The sequence below is a fragment of the Delphinapterus leucas genome, chromosome 13 (assembly GCF_059928025.1).
Source record: "Delphinapterus leucas isolate spDelLeu-1000000601 "Yukka" chromosome 13, BTC_Dleu_Yukka2, whole genome shotgun sequence".
NCBI lineage: Eukaryota > Metazoa > Chordata > Mammalia > Artiodactyla > Monodontidae > Delphinapterus > Delphinapterus leucas.
This window is the reverse complement of record NC_143141.1, coordinates 56,257,883-56,275,680: the sequence shown is the minus strand read 5'-3', so window position 1 is coordinate 56,275,680 and position 17,798 is coordinate 56,257,883.

The following is a 17,798-nucleotide window of genomic DNA, read 5'->3' as shown; positions in this document are numbered from 1 at the left end:
ACGACGAAAAATCTGAAAGAGAAATTAAGGAAACACTCCCATTTACCACTGCAACAAAAAGAATAAAATACCTAGGAATAAACCTACCTAGGGAGACAAAAGACCTGTACGCAGAAAACTATAAGACACTGATGAAAGAAATTTAAGATGATACCAACAGATGGAGAGATATACCATGTTCTTGGATTGGAGGAATCAATATTGTGAAAATGACTATACTACCCAAAGCAATCTACAGATTCAATGCAATCCCTATCAAATTACCAATGGCATTTTTTACAAAACTAGAACAAAAAATCTTAAAATTTCTATGGAGACACAAAAGACCACGAATAGCCAAAGCAGTCTCAAGGGGAAAAAACGGAGCTGGAGGAATCAGGCTCCCTGACTTCAGACTATACTACAAAGCTACAGTAATCAAGCCAATATGGTACTGGCACAAAAACAGAAACATAGATCAATGGAACAAGATAGAAAGCCCAGAGGTAAACCCATACACCTATGGTCAACTTATCTATGAAAAAGGAGACAAGGATATACAATGGAGAAAAGACAGTCCCTTCAATAAGTGGTGCTGGGAAAACTCGACAGCTACATGTAAAAGAATGAAATTAGAACACTCCCTAACACCATACACAAAAATAAACTCAAAATGGATTCACGACCTAAATGTAAGACTGGACACTATAAAACTCTTAGAGGAAAACGTAGGAAGAACACTCTTCGACATAAATCACAGCAAGATCTTTTTTGATCCACCTGCTAGAGTAATGGAAATAGAAACAAAAATAAACAAATGGGACCTAATGAAACTTAAAAGGTTTTGCACAGCAAAGGAAACCATAAACAAGACAAAAAGACAACTCTCAGAATGGGAGAAAATATTTGCAAACGAATCAACAGACAAAGGATTAATCTGCAAAATATATAAACAGCTCATGCAGCTCGATATTAAAAAAAACAAACAACCCTATCCAAAAATGGGTAGAAGACCTAAATAGACATTTCTCCAAAGAAGACATACAGATGGCCAAGAAGCACATGAAAAGCTGCTCAACATCACTAATTATTAGAGAAATGCAAATCAAAACTACAATGAGGTATCACCTCACACCAGTTAGAATGGGCTTCATCAGAGAATCTACAAACAAATGCTGGAGAGGGTGTGGAGAAAAGGGAACCCTCTTGCACTGTTGGTGGGAATGTAAATTGATACAGCCACTATGGAGAACAGTATGGAGGTTCCTTAAAAAACTAAAAATAGAATTACCATATGATCCAGCAATCCCACTATTGGGTATATACCCAGAGAAAACCATAATTCAAAAAGACACACGCACCCCAGTGTTCATTGCAGCACTATTTACAATAGCCAGGTCTTGGAAGCAACCTAAATGCCCATCGGCAGAAGAATTGATAAAGATGTGGTACATATATACAGTGGAATATTACTCAGCCATAAAAAGGAACAAAATTGGGTCATTTGTTGAGACGTGGATGGATCTAGAGACTGTCATACAGAGTGAAGTAAGTCAGAAAGAGAAAAACAAATATCGTATATTAACTCATATATGTGGAACCTAGAAAAATGGTACAGATGAACCGGTTTGCAGGGCAGAAATTGAGACACAGATGTAGAGAAAAAACGTATGGACACCAAGGGGGGAAAGCCGTGGGAGTGTGGGGGTGGTGGTGTGATGAATTGGGCGATTGGGATTGACATGTATACACTGATGTGTATAAAATTGATGACTAATAAGAACCTGCTGTATAAAAAAAATAAAATTTAAAAAATTTTTCTAAAAAACAAGCAGCCAATATATAAAACTTCAGTAAGATTTGAACAGTACAATTAATTAGCTTGATCTAATGGACACACAAAAGATCATCCCAATAACTGAATGATTTGCATTCTTAAGCATGCCAGGAACATTTATAAAAAAAAATCATGTACTAAGCCATAAGACAGGTCTCAACAATTTTCAGAAATTTGATATCAGAAAAACCAACCTTTAATCACAACACAATTAGGTTAGAAATCAACAGCAGAAAGATAATTTTTTAAAACTATACAGTCGGCCCTCTGTATCCTTGGGTGCTACATCCATGAATTCAACCAACCACAGGTTGAAAATATTCCCCCCAAAATTTTCCAGAAATGTCTAAAAAGCACACCTTGCATTTGCCATGTGCTGGCAACTATTTCGATAGCATTTACATTGTATTTTACAACTATTTACGTAGCATTACATTATAGGCATTATAAATAATCTAGAGATGATTTGAAGTTTACAGGAGAGAAGATGTACATAGGTTATATGGAACTACTACACCATTTTATGTAAGGGACTTGAACATCTGTGAATTGTGGTGTGTGTGGGGGGGGGGTGTCCTGGAAACAGTTCCCTGCAGATATCAAAGAATGACTGTATTCGGAAATGTAAGACATACTTCTAAATAATTAATGAGTCTGAAAAATCATAGTGGAATTAGAATATACTTAAGATCAAATGGTAATGAAAATATTTTATCAAAACTTGTGGGATACAGCTAAAGTGGAATTCAGAGGCTTTAAATGCTTATGTGGGAAAAGAAAGTCTGACAATGAGCTAAGAATCGGACTGAAGTTAGAAGACAAATCCAAAGAAGGTAGGGAGAAGGAATTAATAAAAATAAGATCATAAATGAATCACATGTAAAACAAAGATACAGTAGAAAAAATGGAGCTCAAAAAGCAAAAAGTTCATTCTTTGTAAAAACTAGTAAAATTCTAAAACCTATAGCAAGACTGATAAAGAAAAAAATCAGGAATAGTCAATTTTAAGAATAAACAATGGAACATAATTATAGATAAAGCAAAGCAAAAAAAAGAATATTATGGATGCTTTTATGCCAGTATGAGTTGAAGAATATTAGATGAAATGTATATTTTCTTATAAAAATAATGATTGACTCAAGAATAAACTAAAAAACCTGAAAGGTCCTATAATCACTAAAGAAATTTTATCAGAAGTCAAACATTAGAATGAGATGGTTTTACAGGTGAATTATACAAAAATTCAAATAACAAGTGATTCCAAACTTACACAGACTTTTTCAAACAAGAGAAAAAGTGGGAATACTTCTCAACTCACTTATAAGGCTAGTATAACCTTGTTACCCAAATCAGGCAAGTACTGTAAAGAAAAGAAAATTACAGAGCATTATCAGTCATGAGCATAGATGGAAAATATTAGAAAACTAATTCAGCAATGCATAACAGTTGATAATATTATTTTGTGACCAATACGAGTTTATCCCAGGAATGCAAGACTGGCCAACATTTTTTAAAATCTATTAATCCATTACCCACATTAACAAATTAATGAAAAGAACTATTTGATTATTTTTTATAAAATCCAACAAACAAAACTAGAATAGAAATTCCTTAACCTAGTGAAAGGTAACATCAAAAGCCCACAGCAAATATCCTATCAGGTATTAAATACATTGACTTTAAAATTAGTGACAAGACAAGAATGCCTACTCTTACCACTTCTGTTCAACATTGTACCAGAGATTCTAGCAATTGCAGTAAAACAAGACAAAGAAGAAAAAAGGTATAGAGATCAGAAGGAAAAAGCAAAACTAATTGTTTGCAGTATTCCAGTATTTTGTGGATCCCAAAAGAATCCACAGCAAACTATTAGGCTGAATAAACAGTTTATCCAATTTACCACAAAGGAGATCAATACACAAAAGTAGAATGCATTTAAGCATACCGGCAAAAACAAAATGTAATTTAAAAATATACCCTATATAATAGAAACCAAAAATATAAGAATAAATATAACAGAAGGTGTCCAAGTGCTTTGGAGAAAATTATAAAATTTATTGAACAAGATAGAACTCAACAAGCTGATCATAAAATTTATATGGAAGAGCAAAGGGCCAAAAGACACTTTTAAAGAATAATAAATTGGAGGGTCTTGATATACCAAGCATCAAAGTTTTTCATAAAACTGAAGTAATAGGACTCTATTGTACCAACACAAAGACAGAAACAGAGAGACCAGGCGTTGATGAATACATATATGGGAAGGTGGTATATGCCACAAGTGGCATTGTAAATCAGTGGGGAAATTCCTCAGTAAATTCAAACTGGATCCCTGTACACAAAAGTCAAATCCAGAACTTAGACATGAAAGGTAGTCCTGCTGTCCAATATCAGAAAACAGTTTTCTAGATTTTGTCTGGTTTCTTAACTGTTTAGAGCAGTAAGGTAAGTTTGGTTCCTGGCAGTCCATCATGGTCATAAGTAGAAGTCAAGTGTAGTTTTGTAGAGTTTTCCTCTTCCCACACAGTCTGTTTCCTCCACGTTGCTTTTATGTTTGTTTAGGTCTCTGTCTTCCTTGTTAGTTTTCTTCAAACGTCTGGCCTTTTTTTCTTTCTGCTTACTCTTAATAGTGTGGGGAGACTATTGGAAACTCTGCTTGTGTTGGTAGACAAGTTGACCATGAGTTTCATGTAAGGCAGAGGTTATCAACAGTAACACTACTGATGTTTTGGATTGGATAATCCTTTGTTGTGGGACGCTTTTCTTGTGCATTGTAGGATATTTAGCAGCATCCCTAGCCTCTACCCACTAGATGCCAGAACCCCCAACCCTACCAAGTTTTGTGAAAATAAAAAATGTCTCCAGACATTGCCATATGCGTCTTAAGTTGAGAATTACTGATTTAGGGTGATTCTATCTAAGCTGTTTGCAAAGGGACTGTTGAAGTCAGCATATTTAGATACTTCTTTTTGAGGTGGTCTTATTCTCCACAGAATAGTCCTCCAATTTCTCTTGCCTAAGGATGAAGTGGAAGAAAGCAGGAAGCCTTAGTATTCGATATACAGGCATTCACTTATTTTTCCTGTTTTAAGTACTTCATACCGACCCTCAACTGTGCCTGGTTTTCCTCCATCCAGAAACCATCTGTTTACCCATCTCTGGAGCCTAAATCTCTAGACTTTGGCCAGAGTGTGGGACGGGCAATCACCAGTGATGTGGAGTATGGGGAGGGGAGAAATCCAGGAAGCTACGTGATCCTCAAACAGCCTTCATTCAACCAGTCTTCCTTATTTCAACACCCTGTTTCACCCCACTTCCAGAGGCACCATCAATCCTTGAGTCTTTTGAGGATTCTGGAGTGCATATGGAATTTATTTTTGTCTTTACTTAATGTCAGTTTACAATTTGGTCTTTCAAGTTTGCCAAGTCCATTACTATTTGCTTTCTACCCTCCGAAATTTGGTTCCTTTGGTATCCTCTTTCACTCTCTTTATCCTTAGGATTTATGCCACCCCCTTAAGCACCTTTACTGTATTTTTATGTGAGGAGATTGAGCAGGATAAAAATTAGATATGTTTCATTCCACTGTCTTTATCCAGAAGCTTCAATTCCATATACTTTTGATAGTTGTCATGTTTCTAATTGTCACCAGACATTTACCCTTTGGAATGTGGGCCATCAGGTGGAAGGGAACAGATACAGCCTTTATTTCCTTCCCCTCTTTCTATTTCTTATAGATAATATTATAATTGGGAGGTGGGAATGAAGAGAAAGATGTTAACAGAGGATATGAGAGATTAACTGGTTGAAACTGAAGTTCATGTTGAAGGGTTATGGGAGATATGAATGCAATAAATAGATAAGGTGGGACCAGATTATGAAGCCTACAATACTGGTTTGAATATATCATATTGGATCCAGGAGGCAGTAGAAAAGCATTATGGACTTTTCATCTGAGAAGTGATTTGATGAAAGTAGGTTTTATAAATATTAATCTTAAGAGCTCAGATAACAGATGGACAAGAATAGGGAATGAGTAGAGGCAGAGGAGCTTTCCAGGAGACCGTGGCTGATATCCAGATAGAAGTGATAAACTAGGCCATAATGGGAGGGATGGGAATGGAAAGGACAGATTTAAAAGTCATTGACAAGGAAAGTTTGATTGTATTTGTTACCTCCAACAGGTATAGAAGTTAAATAGATCACAGTTGAATGTACAGAATCTCATATTCATGGGTGGTAGATCTAAACACATTAAATAAAATGTTGGTGTGGCAGGAAATGTGCCTGGTAGAGCACCACATGATTCAGTCATTGAGAAAAGGCCCAATCAAGACAGCTCAAGAAAAAGGAAAGGGAGGCTGTTGAGAATTCACAGAGGGGTCTCATTGGAATATAAACATTCCTGAAGAACAACCAGCCTTCTGGGACTGGACTGAAACAGAAACACTTTCTCTGTTTTACTTTGGCTTTTTCCATGAACACATCTTGTACAAGGCCCACAGATGGCTATTCTAATCCCTGAGGCCGTGTGACCTTTCTGGCTACATCTCTACCACCAACTGCTTCTTCCCTCTAGTCTTTCAGTTAAATTACTGAAAGAGAATTTGGACCCAGCTCCACCTTTCATTTCAGGGCACAAGTTTCACATACCTGAGCAGCCAGCAGTGACAGAGGATAGGTTGGGGAAGGGGTGGTTACACAGTGATGTCCAGTCAACACAACCACAAACACAGCAGGCACATTGACCCACCCAGGCAAAAGAATTGTTTTAATGAATCTGAATTAGAAAGGAAACGGAAACTTTTTGGTGTATAACCTTACCTTTTAGACTTGGTGTCAGCTACAGAATCCCAAGCTACCTTACAAAGCCACCGTGAGTGGTGGAAGTGTGAAAAGGTTATAGGATTGGCCTAGTGTGCTTATTCCTTCTATGTAAGTAGTTTGCACTTCAGACTAAAAACTCTGTGAATCCAGCACCAGGTCTGCTGCCTGCGAGCCAACTGGCCTCTTTGACAACACCAGACAATCCTCACCCAGGCTTCCTTATGTAATGTTTGTAGAAAAAGGGCACAGTTTGCTGACCAGTAGACCAACACACCGTCATCATGGCCCCACAGAAATTGGTCTGCTGTGGTGCTCCAACAAACTCATAACTTTTTCAAATGAGCTTATAATTTTTCTACATCTGTGCAGTTGTTCAAGGTCAAGGGTCAGCAAACTATGATTCACAGGCTAGTTGCCTATTTTTGTATATAAAGTTTTATTGGAACACAGCTATGGCCATTCAGTAATAGATTGTCTATGGTTTCTTTTGTGTACAGTGGCAGAGTTGCAAACCTAAAATATTTACTACCTGGCCCTTTAAGAAAAAGTTTGCTGACCCCTGTTCTAGATAGTTCTAGAAATGATCAGCATTTTGGGAAAAATCTTGGGTAGATATAAAAGACTAGCGGCTGCACAGTAGTGGTACAATGTTTTCCCACACTGCTGCTTTTATTGTTTCTTAGCTCCTTAATCACTTTATGGACCACATTTAGGGCCAGAAGTCACTCAGACATCTCTCAAGATTGTCTTATTGGCCTAAACTCATTATTCTACATTCATAGATTAAACTATTAAGTAATTTGATCTAGATGACTAAAGCAAATGTCTTTAGTCTGTTCTGATTATTTACCCTCAGATTTTATTTTCTTGCTACATTCACTCAAGAATAATAGTATGTAATTATTTCCTGTGTGATCTGGAATGTCGGGGCCTCTTGCCAAATGCAGTCCTTTGATTTGTTTCCACAACATGGAGCTGGCCTTTAGTTGATGTGGTTGAGGTTCCCCAAACAGGATATTAATTTTCGCACAGCTGGAGAAACATAATCCTATTTCATGATTTAGTGGGCCAAAGATCCTTCTACCTTCTCTCACTAGCCTTCATTTATAAAATAAATGTTAATTTGGTTTCTTTGTGGATCGTTTGCAACACACCTGTATTTTCAAGGAACTCACCCCATACTCAGGTGAGCATACTCAGCTAAGGTAGCCCATTTGGAACAAATGAGCTTTGGCCAAGAGTTTAATGATAAAAATACATTGCTTGGGCTTCCCTGGTGGCGCCGTGGTTGAGAGTCCACCTGCTGATGCAGGGGACACGGTTTCGTGCCCCGGTCCGGCAAAAGTTCTAATTTCGTTCTCTGGTGTCTCCTGCATGGTTTTGCCAACAAATTCTTCTTCGCCTGAGATACAGGATCTTTCAAGTCAACTGCTATCCGTCTCCAAGAGGTGAGGGGGAGCGAGTTTGCGGCTGTCGCATTGTGAAGGACCCACCCCACCCCCACGCGTTCCTTCCCTAGGCTCCTGATTCAGCACAAATTGAGAAACAGGGAAGTGGAACGTTCTTGCCTAGGCTTGCAGCACTTAGCTCTTTTGAATGAGAAAAATTTGTGTTCATAATCACCAAATTTGAAATGTATGGCTACCGGAAATTTGGGCTGTTTCAGAGCCAGATCAGATGCTCCCTGAGCCCTCTCCCACAGCCTGTGGCCTGGCCTCTCAGTGTCTGCCCTGCTCCCAGATCCCTGGTGCTACTTCTCTCAAGTTCTACCTGTTCTTTCTTCTTCTACCCAGAAAGCCTTCTCTGACACCTGAAGGCTTGGCTAGGTGTCCTGCCTCAGTGTTTCACTACAACCTGCATTTTCCCCATCATAATATTGGCATTGCTCCTTCTCCTGTCTTTCCATGGGCTCCACCCCCATCCCCAACTAAATTATAAGATCTTGAAATCCAGTGACCATGTCTTTTCTGTTCAGCAAGACTCAGATAAATTCACCAAGACCAAGACAGTGTTGCTTGTTCCCCAGTGCATAGCCCAGCATAGGAATTCAATGATTATGAATGAACGAACGAACCAAACAAACTTCAGATCTACCTAGGGCAGGAACATCAGAATTAGAGGTACCTTTCCAACAGCCCCAGGGGCAGGGAAGTTCCAGAGAGAGCCGTACCCCGCCTGGCAGTGCATAGCGCCTTCCCTTTCTTCCCATCACCACCCTTCCTCTCCCAACACCCAGTCTGAAGGCTGGAGAGCCTTCATGTACCACAGAGAGAGCTTTCATCCTTCACCCCATCCCTAGAAAAGATCCCTTTATTATTCAGCATTGTGTCTAAAAGTCATTTAGCTCCGGATGCAAGCACTGCAGAAAACATGAAGAGCCTTAGAAAAACTGCACCACTGCTGGGGGTCTTATTTTAATTATTCTATAAAATTTCACTCTTTGCTTAGTGTCTGATTTCATTTGGGGCTGGTTTCCTCTCTTGCAGGCCCTGGACCCATGAAATCTGTATTAATTTGTATATGTGGTAGAATAGTATCAGCCAATCCCTTTCCCTGTGTTTAACCTCCTTCTTTCTTCCCCTCACTCAGGAAGCTAGCCTAGTTTGTGCTTCTTACCCAGAGGAGGGATGTGATAGCTAGAAGCAGAGAAATGAGTGTCTTCCTGGCTTTTGGTCTCAAAAGCTGCCCTTAGGAGAAAGAAGAAAAATTACACCATAGACAAAATACTTGGAGGAAAAGATAATAAGAGTAGAAAAGAGCTCCTGAGTCCTAGGGGGATGAATTCATGGGAAAATACCAAGGGCAAGAGACATTGCTAGGTCCTGTGTGCTACTCTACAGGCTCACCATGGAAAGGTGGCACAATCCCAGATGTTTGTATGGGGCCTGGGAATAGAGAAGATGTGTTCCTTACATCCTCAGTAGAGCCCCAGGAAGGTTGCAAGACCTCAGAGAAGAAGTGGGTGCATGGTGGGTCGCTGCTGAATGGGCTTTAGGCAGCAGAATTTTCCATGCCCCAGTGAGACATAAAGCATGTCTCCTTGTGCCCAAGACGATGCCAGAGAAATGGAGGGTGCCTCTGAACCTGAAGGGGTCATGCAACCAGGATAAAGGATGTCTCAGTAACTACCAGTGTATTTAGTAGAATGACCTTGAGGACCAGATTCCTCACTCCCTCCACTCCCCCTCCCCCACTGCATACCTTGACACCTCATAAACCCCTCCCAGGAACTAGACACAATCCACAGGAAAGGGGAGGTTGACATCTACAGATTCACTGAGATTATGTTACTGACAGTGCAAAGAAATGGAAGATTGAAATAAAAATTGGGTTATATTTCTTATATAAATTTGTGGATAAAGACATGTATCCACTGCTCGTATCTTATATTTAGGGATGACATTTCCCACAGAGGAGCAGTGCTCAACTAGCCACTAAAATGTCTTCTTAACAGGTTTCAAGGTTCTAGAAACCAAATGGTGAGTGTACTATCCAACGTATTCCATGAAAGTAGAGCCAACAACAGGGGGAAAGTTTCTCTCCTAATGGTAAAGTGTCCGAATTCTCTGACCCAATCAATAAAGTCAAATGATCTGACAAGTGTAAAGACTGCATTTCAACATTGAAAAAACTGATTTTGCTTAAACTCAAGCTTAATATTAACTCTACTTTTAGTTTCAGCTGATTAAGAAAATACATAACAAAAGGCTAAGCTATATTCAGCAACATTGTAAGATAATTTCTTTTATTCATCATAAAAACACTTATGCATATTTGAGAAGTAATCCATATGGATGAGCACATTTTTCATTCAGTCTACAGACAGAACATGTACGTGGGTTTGCAGATCCTGTGAGGTAACTCTACCACTCCCAGAGGTCTGAGGTCCACAAGTTGGGACCTGCTGGGTCAATTAATTTGAAATCAGTCTTATTTGGAAAATCCAAAATGTATGATGGTGATGCCTTACAGAAATACCTCTTTTAGTATTCCAGTCTGTGGACTCTGGCAGAAATAGTAGATTTTTGCAAAACAGATCACTCTTTTTTTTGGCTGTGTTGAGTCTTCGTTGCTGCAAGGGGGCTTTCTCTAGCTGTGGCGAGCGGAGGCTACTCTTTGTTGCGGTGCACTGGCTTCTCATTGCAGTGGCTTCTCTTGTTGCGGAGCACAGGCTCTAGGCACATGGGCTTCAGTTGTTGTGGCGCGCAGGCTCAGTAGTTGTGGCATGCGGGCTCAGTAGTTGTGGCTCGTGGGCTCTAGAGTGCGGGCTTAGTTGCTCCGCGGCATGTGGGATCTTCCCGGACCAGGACTTGAACCCGTGTCCCCTGCATTGGCAGGCGGATTCTTAACCACTGCGCCACCAGGGAAGTCCTGATCACTCTTTTTTGTTTGCAAAGTCTTCATACCAGCTGAATCACAGCTTGCTTTTCACTTCTCGTAACACCTTGCAACATCGCAAAATATTTGCTGGAGTTTGGGAAGGGCGGCTACAGAATTAGTAAACTGAAAGGAAGCCTGCCTTCACTCCCACCCCTGTCAGCACCTTCTGTTCTAGCAGACCGAAAGGCAGCTTGAGAACTCTGATTGCTTCTCCAGATAAGGACAACTCTTGGCACCGTTGCCTGGGGCAAGAATGGAAGCAAAGGAAACATTAGGGAGTTGTGCAGGTGCCAGTACATAATACTGTCACTTCACAGAATGAAATTTATAACTGACTCCATGAAGGTAAATTGCTATGGCAACCAGCCTTCTCAACTTTTGTATCTGTAAGTGAAGACAATATGGGCCATTTCTATTTGGGAGTATATAATCTGGGTTTAATGAACAGCTACCATGCTCTGACTCCTAGTACTAGGCTCATATAATGCTAAACCAGGACGGGACCTTTGCAAGTATCTAGTTCACATCCCAGGTTTATAGACGGGGAACTGATACTCAGAGAAGTGACGCTACACAGCTAACATGTCTCAGACCTGAGCCCATGTTTCCTCACTTAATTTTCTAGTGCTCTTTTCCTTTCACCATGCTGCCTTTCTGAATGGACTCACCCAACTTCCGTGTGGATAAGAGAAATGGGACCACAGTTAGACATAGGGCCACCATCACTTCTTACTGAGATGTCAAATCAAGTATTATGGATATGCTGGTATCTAAGTATATAACTTTCTCCAGAGTTAATGACAGATTCCATATTCCAACAATTTTCATTTAGCCAGCTGATACTAAAAGTAGAGTTAATATCATGCTTGTGTTTAAGCAGAATCATTTTTTTCATTGTTGAAATGTAGTTTTCACACTTGTTAGATCATTTGACTTGATTATTGGGTCAGAGAATTTGGAAACCTTACCATTAGGAGAGAACGTTTCCCCCAGTTGTTGGCTCTACTTTCATGGCATATGCTGGACCACCAAAGGTACTAGGAGAAGACATAGCAGTGTGGGGATGTAGGTAGTGACCCGAAGAGACTTGATCCAGTATTATGGTTCTATCATACATAGGTTAGCAAAGAATTAGAATGTACCAAAATTATATTGAATAGTAGGTAAACTTCTTTTAGTGATTCAGAAAACATCCTTTAGGAATTTTCAAGGCCTAGTTTCTTGAACGACAATTTCCATTGCATAAATACATGCAAAGGTGCTTTGGATAAGAGCTTTCCTTCCAGTTAATGAATCACCAGGCCACAGAAAATTTGGCTATTAGGAATCTTCATAGGTTCTTGTTGAGAGAAATGGCAGAAGTTTGGAGTACTTCATACCTTTCTTTTAAAAGCAAATCAAAATCCAAAGTTAAACTAAACAGTGAAATTAAGGAGTGTTTTAGTTAGAGTATTATTTCATTTTAAAGGGACATGTAAATACAAATACTTAGTTCCCCAAAGTCTTTAATCATCTGGAGATCTTGTTAAAATACAGATTCTGGTTCAGCAGGCCTGAGATGAGACCCACCGTTTTGCACTTCTAACAAGGTCTCGGTGGTATCAAAGCAACCGGTCCTTGGTTTACATCTTTAGAAGAAAGGGACAAGTTTACTTGCTGCCCATCTCTTTAAATGTGTTTTCTGTGGAGGTCAACCCTGACTTTCAGATCTATGACCACCCCAGTCATAGGAATCTTTCTGGCCTCTGAATTCCTAGTGCTCTTATTATATAAATCATCCACGAGGCAGTTAGGTACTTCAGTGTATTATGTCCTGTATATGCATGTCTTGTATCCCCTACTAGATTATAAACTCATCTGTGTTTGCTCAGCCCTCTGTGTGCAACACAGATGCTCAGTGAAGAACTACTGATGACTGATTGATACACTGAATATCATCTACTCCTTCCTCAGAATGCTACACATGCTGTTGGAGGCCAACAGTCCTGGGTTCAGAGCCTCATTATGTCACCTGCAAGGTGTGCTGGATAGTTTTCATGCAGGGTATTAGCTCCATCTAGTGGCTTACTGCTGCCTAAGCTTCCTCACAAAACTCTTTCCCTAGTACATTTATTTATTTATTTATTTATTTATTTTTATGGCTGCTCGCAGGCTTTCTCTAGTTGCAGTATTGCGGTGCGCGGGCTTCTCATGGCAGTGGCTTTTCTTGTTGCTGAGCACGGGCTCTAGGCACACGGGCTTCAGTAGTTGTGGCTCGTGGGCTCTGGAGCGCAGGCTCAGTAGTTGTGGCTCACGGGCTCAGTTGCTCCGCGGCATGTGGGATCTTCCCAGCCCAGGGCTCGAACCCGTGTCCCCTGCATTGGCAGGCGGATTCTTAACCACTGCGCCACCAGGGAAGCCCCCTTCCCCTAGTACATTTGGTGGTCGTTTGATTCATTCATGCAACAGCATTTATTGAATGCTTACTGTGTGCCGAGCATTGATTTGTCTGCTACATCTACAAAACAGTGAACAAGCTAGACATGGTCCCTGCCTTAAGGGAGTTCATGGTCAGATGGGAAAGACAGAAATTAAATAATTTGTCAAGTAAATTTTTGTTTTTACGTTTGTTTTTTAAATTTTTATTATTTTTAATTGAAGTATAGTTGATGTACAATATTATATAAGTTATAAGTGTACACTATAGTGATTCATAATTTTTAAAGGTTATACTCCATTTATAGTTATTATAAAATAATGGCTATATTCCCTGTGTTGTGTAATACATCCTTATAGCTTATTTTATACATGACAGTTTGTACCTCTTAGTCCCCTCCCTCCTTCCCTCTCCATGCTGGTAACCACTAGTTTGTTCTTCATATCTGTGAGTCTCCTTCTTTTTTGTTATATTCACTAGTATGTTGTATTTTTTAGATTCCAAGTAAATTTTGAATTCAAATTGTGAAAAGCAGTATGAAGTACAGGATCTTGTGAGTTTGTAATAAGGCTTCCCTAGAGAAGTGACACTGAAGAGAAGAAGTTGGCCAAGAAACAACATCAGGCAGGTATCAGACACCCAGCAGCATCCCTCTGGAGACCTCAACTCCCATTTAGGCTCAGCATCCTGCCAGTCCATTGGGAGCTCCAACCTTGAGCTATGGCCTCTTTCATCAGTCATTTAGCATCTATCAGCCCACCCTATGCAAATCAGTTTACATACATCATCACTAATCTTCTCATATTATTCTTTTACAGACAATATTCAGAGAAGCTGTCATTCGCACAAAGATATAAATTGACATGTCAGAGACAGGATTCACATGCTGATCTTTCTGCCTCCAACGTCCATGTCCTTTCTTCTACTCATGCTGTCTTCCTAATGCCAAGCCCAGATCTCTTTATTCTGCTGCTTGCCTTCCACTAAAAGAAATCATTAGGGGAAGTGTCTCTTAGGAAGAATGAAAACACGAAGGGAAAACAAAATAATAGCTTGGTGGGTCATGTGTGAAGGACATCTTACTGAGGGATCTGAATCACCCTTTGTCCCACCTTTTCTGCATTGGTCTATGACTAAGCCTTTCTTTGGACCTCAGGTTTTGATAACTGCCCCAGCCTGACTTTCATGGGTATAACTTTCATGGCCTAACCTTCAGACCCTCCCAGTCTGGCCCATTTCTAAGATGACCAATCAACATGGTTTGCCAAAAATATCCCAGTTTTAAAACTGCAAGTCCTGTGTTATAGGAAACCTCTTAGTCTTGGGCAAACCAGAATGGGTTGGTCACCCTATGCACCAAACAAACCTGCAGCCATTTTCTGATCCACTGAAGTTTTGCTCCTGGTTTTAAATCACAAGAGGGTAAAGAACATTATTGGGGAGATTTTCTTTACTTTTTTTATTTTTAATATTTATTTATTTACTTAGGCTGTGCTAGCTCTTAGTTACAGCATGCAGGCTTCTTAGTTGCAGCATGCAAACTCTTTAGTTGCAGCATGCATGCAGGATCTAGTTCCCCGACCAGGGATTGAACCCTGGCCCCCTGCACTGGGAGCACAGAGTCTTACCTGCTGGAACGCTAGGGAAATCCTGGGAGACTTTCCTTCCTGATGGAGGAGATCTCTCCAGTTTACTTCTCTAAAACACAATGATGGACCATAACTAACCAAGCCAGCAGAGCAGTGCCTGGCCCATAAGAATACATAAACGGTCACCATGGCATTCTCAGGAAGAGGATCTCACGCGTCACCCTCTACTGATCACTTCTATAGCTCAGTTTGCCCATCTTTGTACAGTGGAAATCAAAAGCCCTGCCAAAACTTTCATAAGAAACAGAACAGGCCATGATCAACAAGGAAATGGATAGTGGTTAGGAATGTGTGCTCTGGAATCAAACCACCTGTGTCACATCCAGCTCTGCCATTTAGATGTTCATTTGTTATTTCACAAACACTTATGGGCCAGGCACTGTGCGAGCACCTTACACATATCAGCTCACTTAATTCTCTTAATTCTCATAGCAGTCTTATCAGGTAGGTACTGTTATTCTTCCCATTTTACAGATGAGACTGAGGTGAGGCACAGAGAGGTTATTTAACTTGCTCAACTCATACAAGGAGCCAGAACCTTGGGCTGGTTTGTTGACATCTCTGTTCCCCTAGTTCCCCCAGAAAAGTGGGGTAATAAATTATGATACCTACTTCACTGGGTTGTTTTGCAGATTAGGTGAGAAAATCTATGTAAAGCACTTAGCAAAGGGTCTAGAACATAGGAGGCTCGCCATACTTAAACACAAAGTATGTACTACTTAATTGGTGTGACAAAACACATATTATATGCTATAATTATCGAAAACATAACTGGCAGTTAAAGAAAATGCCTAAATGAGTAAAGTAGTAAAAGTCTGGGGTGAGGCAGGATACATAAAATACCCTGAGCTTAGGAAAAGGAGGGCAGGCCTAAAGGTCTTATTTGCATGAGACACAATTCTCCCATTTCTTTTGGGGAGAAATGGCAAAGAGGACTGTAAGGATTGACAATTGGTCCCAAAGCTCCAGGCTTTACTTTCCTGAAAGAGGGACAATAAACAAGTCCTCAGTTCTGGGAAGAAGTTCTTGAAAGCCCCAGGTAGGAGAGCTGAGGTATCTGGAGAAGTCCACACCTGGGCCTGGGCTGGGCTGGCCAGGGAGGCCTGTACACGCAGCTTTTTCTGGCCTCTGGCTGTGGAAAGCCTGGGCAGGGGCAGGGCTCCAGCCCACATTCCAGATTTCTACCATGACCTGCTTGCCAGTGTGAATGAAGCCACTGTTGTCTTGGCATTATCTCCCTGGCTTCATCCATTTAGACTCCCATCTTTGGCTCACAGAACTCAGCCCTCTCCTCTTCACCTGTTCTACTTTTGATTTGCTCCCCTGATTCCAGGGAAGACACATGCCTATCTGCCTCAAGCAGGGGGAACTTGAAGGCAGAGGGGATTTAGCAGGGATGGGTGAGGTAAGAGGAATACCTTTGATAAGAGACATGGCAGCATTACTCACAAATAGCTCTAGACTCCTGGCAGAGTCCTAGGAACTCGTCCAAGTTCTTCATCAGAGCAGGCGTTAAACTTCATTTCAGAAACCTAGTAAGAGTTGTAATTAGCAGCACAGAGAGAACAAGAATCCTCCTCTGGGTTGAGTGACCAGGGCAATAAGCATTGAATGGACATAGCTTGTCCAGTCAAGCTGTGGTCCCTTTCTTCTTCTCCTGCCTCTTAAAAAGTGGCTGGAGCTATGGTCTTGGGCTCAGGGAATTCTTCCTGGCTGCACTGCTTTGCCTACAAATGGATTCTCCATCTCTCCTAAGCCATTTTGGATAGATGACTGGATTGGATGGGACCGGATTTACATTTCCATTTCTCCCCTGGATGTTGCCCTCTTCAAATCATTGGCACCCAGGATCGGCAGATTCCATTTCTCCCCCTTGTGTGAGTGCTACTCCCTGCCCAGAGTCAGTCCCTCAGGACACCTGGTCTGTGTGGAGGATTTGGACGTTGGCTGCTGCAACCTTGGTGCCTGGCATTTCAACCTTGGTTTCTGCGGTCTTGGATTGTGGGTAGGAAGTTGCAGAGTGGAGCCACCACATGGCAGAGTGGGGCACAGCAATGAGGATATTCTCCCACAATGATTTTTGTGGGAGGAAAGGAGCACCTGGGAACCCAGGTAGTGGAAGGCAATTGAGTTGTTGCCTACAAATTGATGTTGCCTGGGGAGACACAGCTAAAGTTATCATGTGCCTCTAGGGTTCCTCTAGGAAAGCTTCCAAGAAGAGACTGAAATTGAGCTTCAGTTGGGCTTGAAGGGTGGTCCACCCACATTGTGCATTCAGGTCTGCATTTCAGCTCCAAGTGTTGCAGAAAAAAGGAGCGTGAGAGGGCTTCCCTGGTGGTGCAGCGGTTGAGAGTCCGCCTGCCAATGCAGGGGACACGGGTTCGTGCCCCGGTCTGGGAAGATCCCACATGCCGCGGAGGGGCTAGGCCTGTGAGCCGTGGCCACTGAGCCTGCGCATCCGGAGCCTGTGCTCCGCAACGGGAGAGGCCACAGCAGTGAGAGGCCTGCGTACCGAAAAAAAAAAAAAAAAAGAGCGTGAGAGGATGGTTATGTCCCAGGTCTCGGGTGAGTCCCTGGGATGGGCTGCCAAGTGAGGGTCCTTGGCTTTGCGCAGGAAAGACTTCAATAGTGAGCCATAGTAAAGTGAAAACAGATTTATTCAGGGAGATACACACTCCATAGACAGAGTGTGGACTGTCTCAGAAGGCGG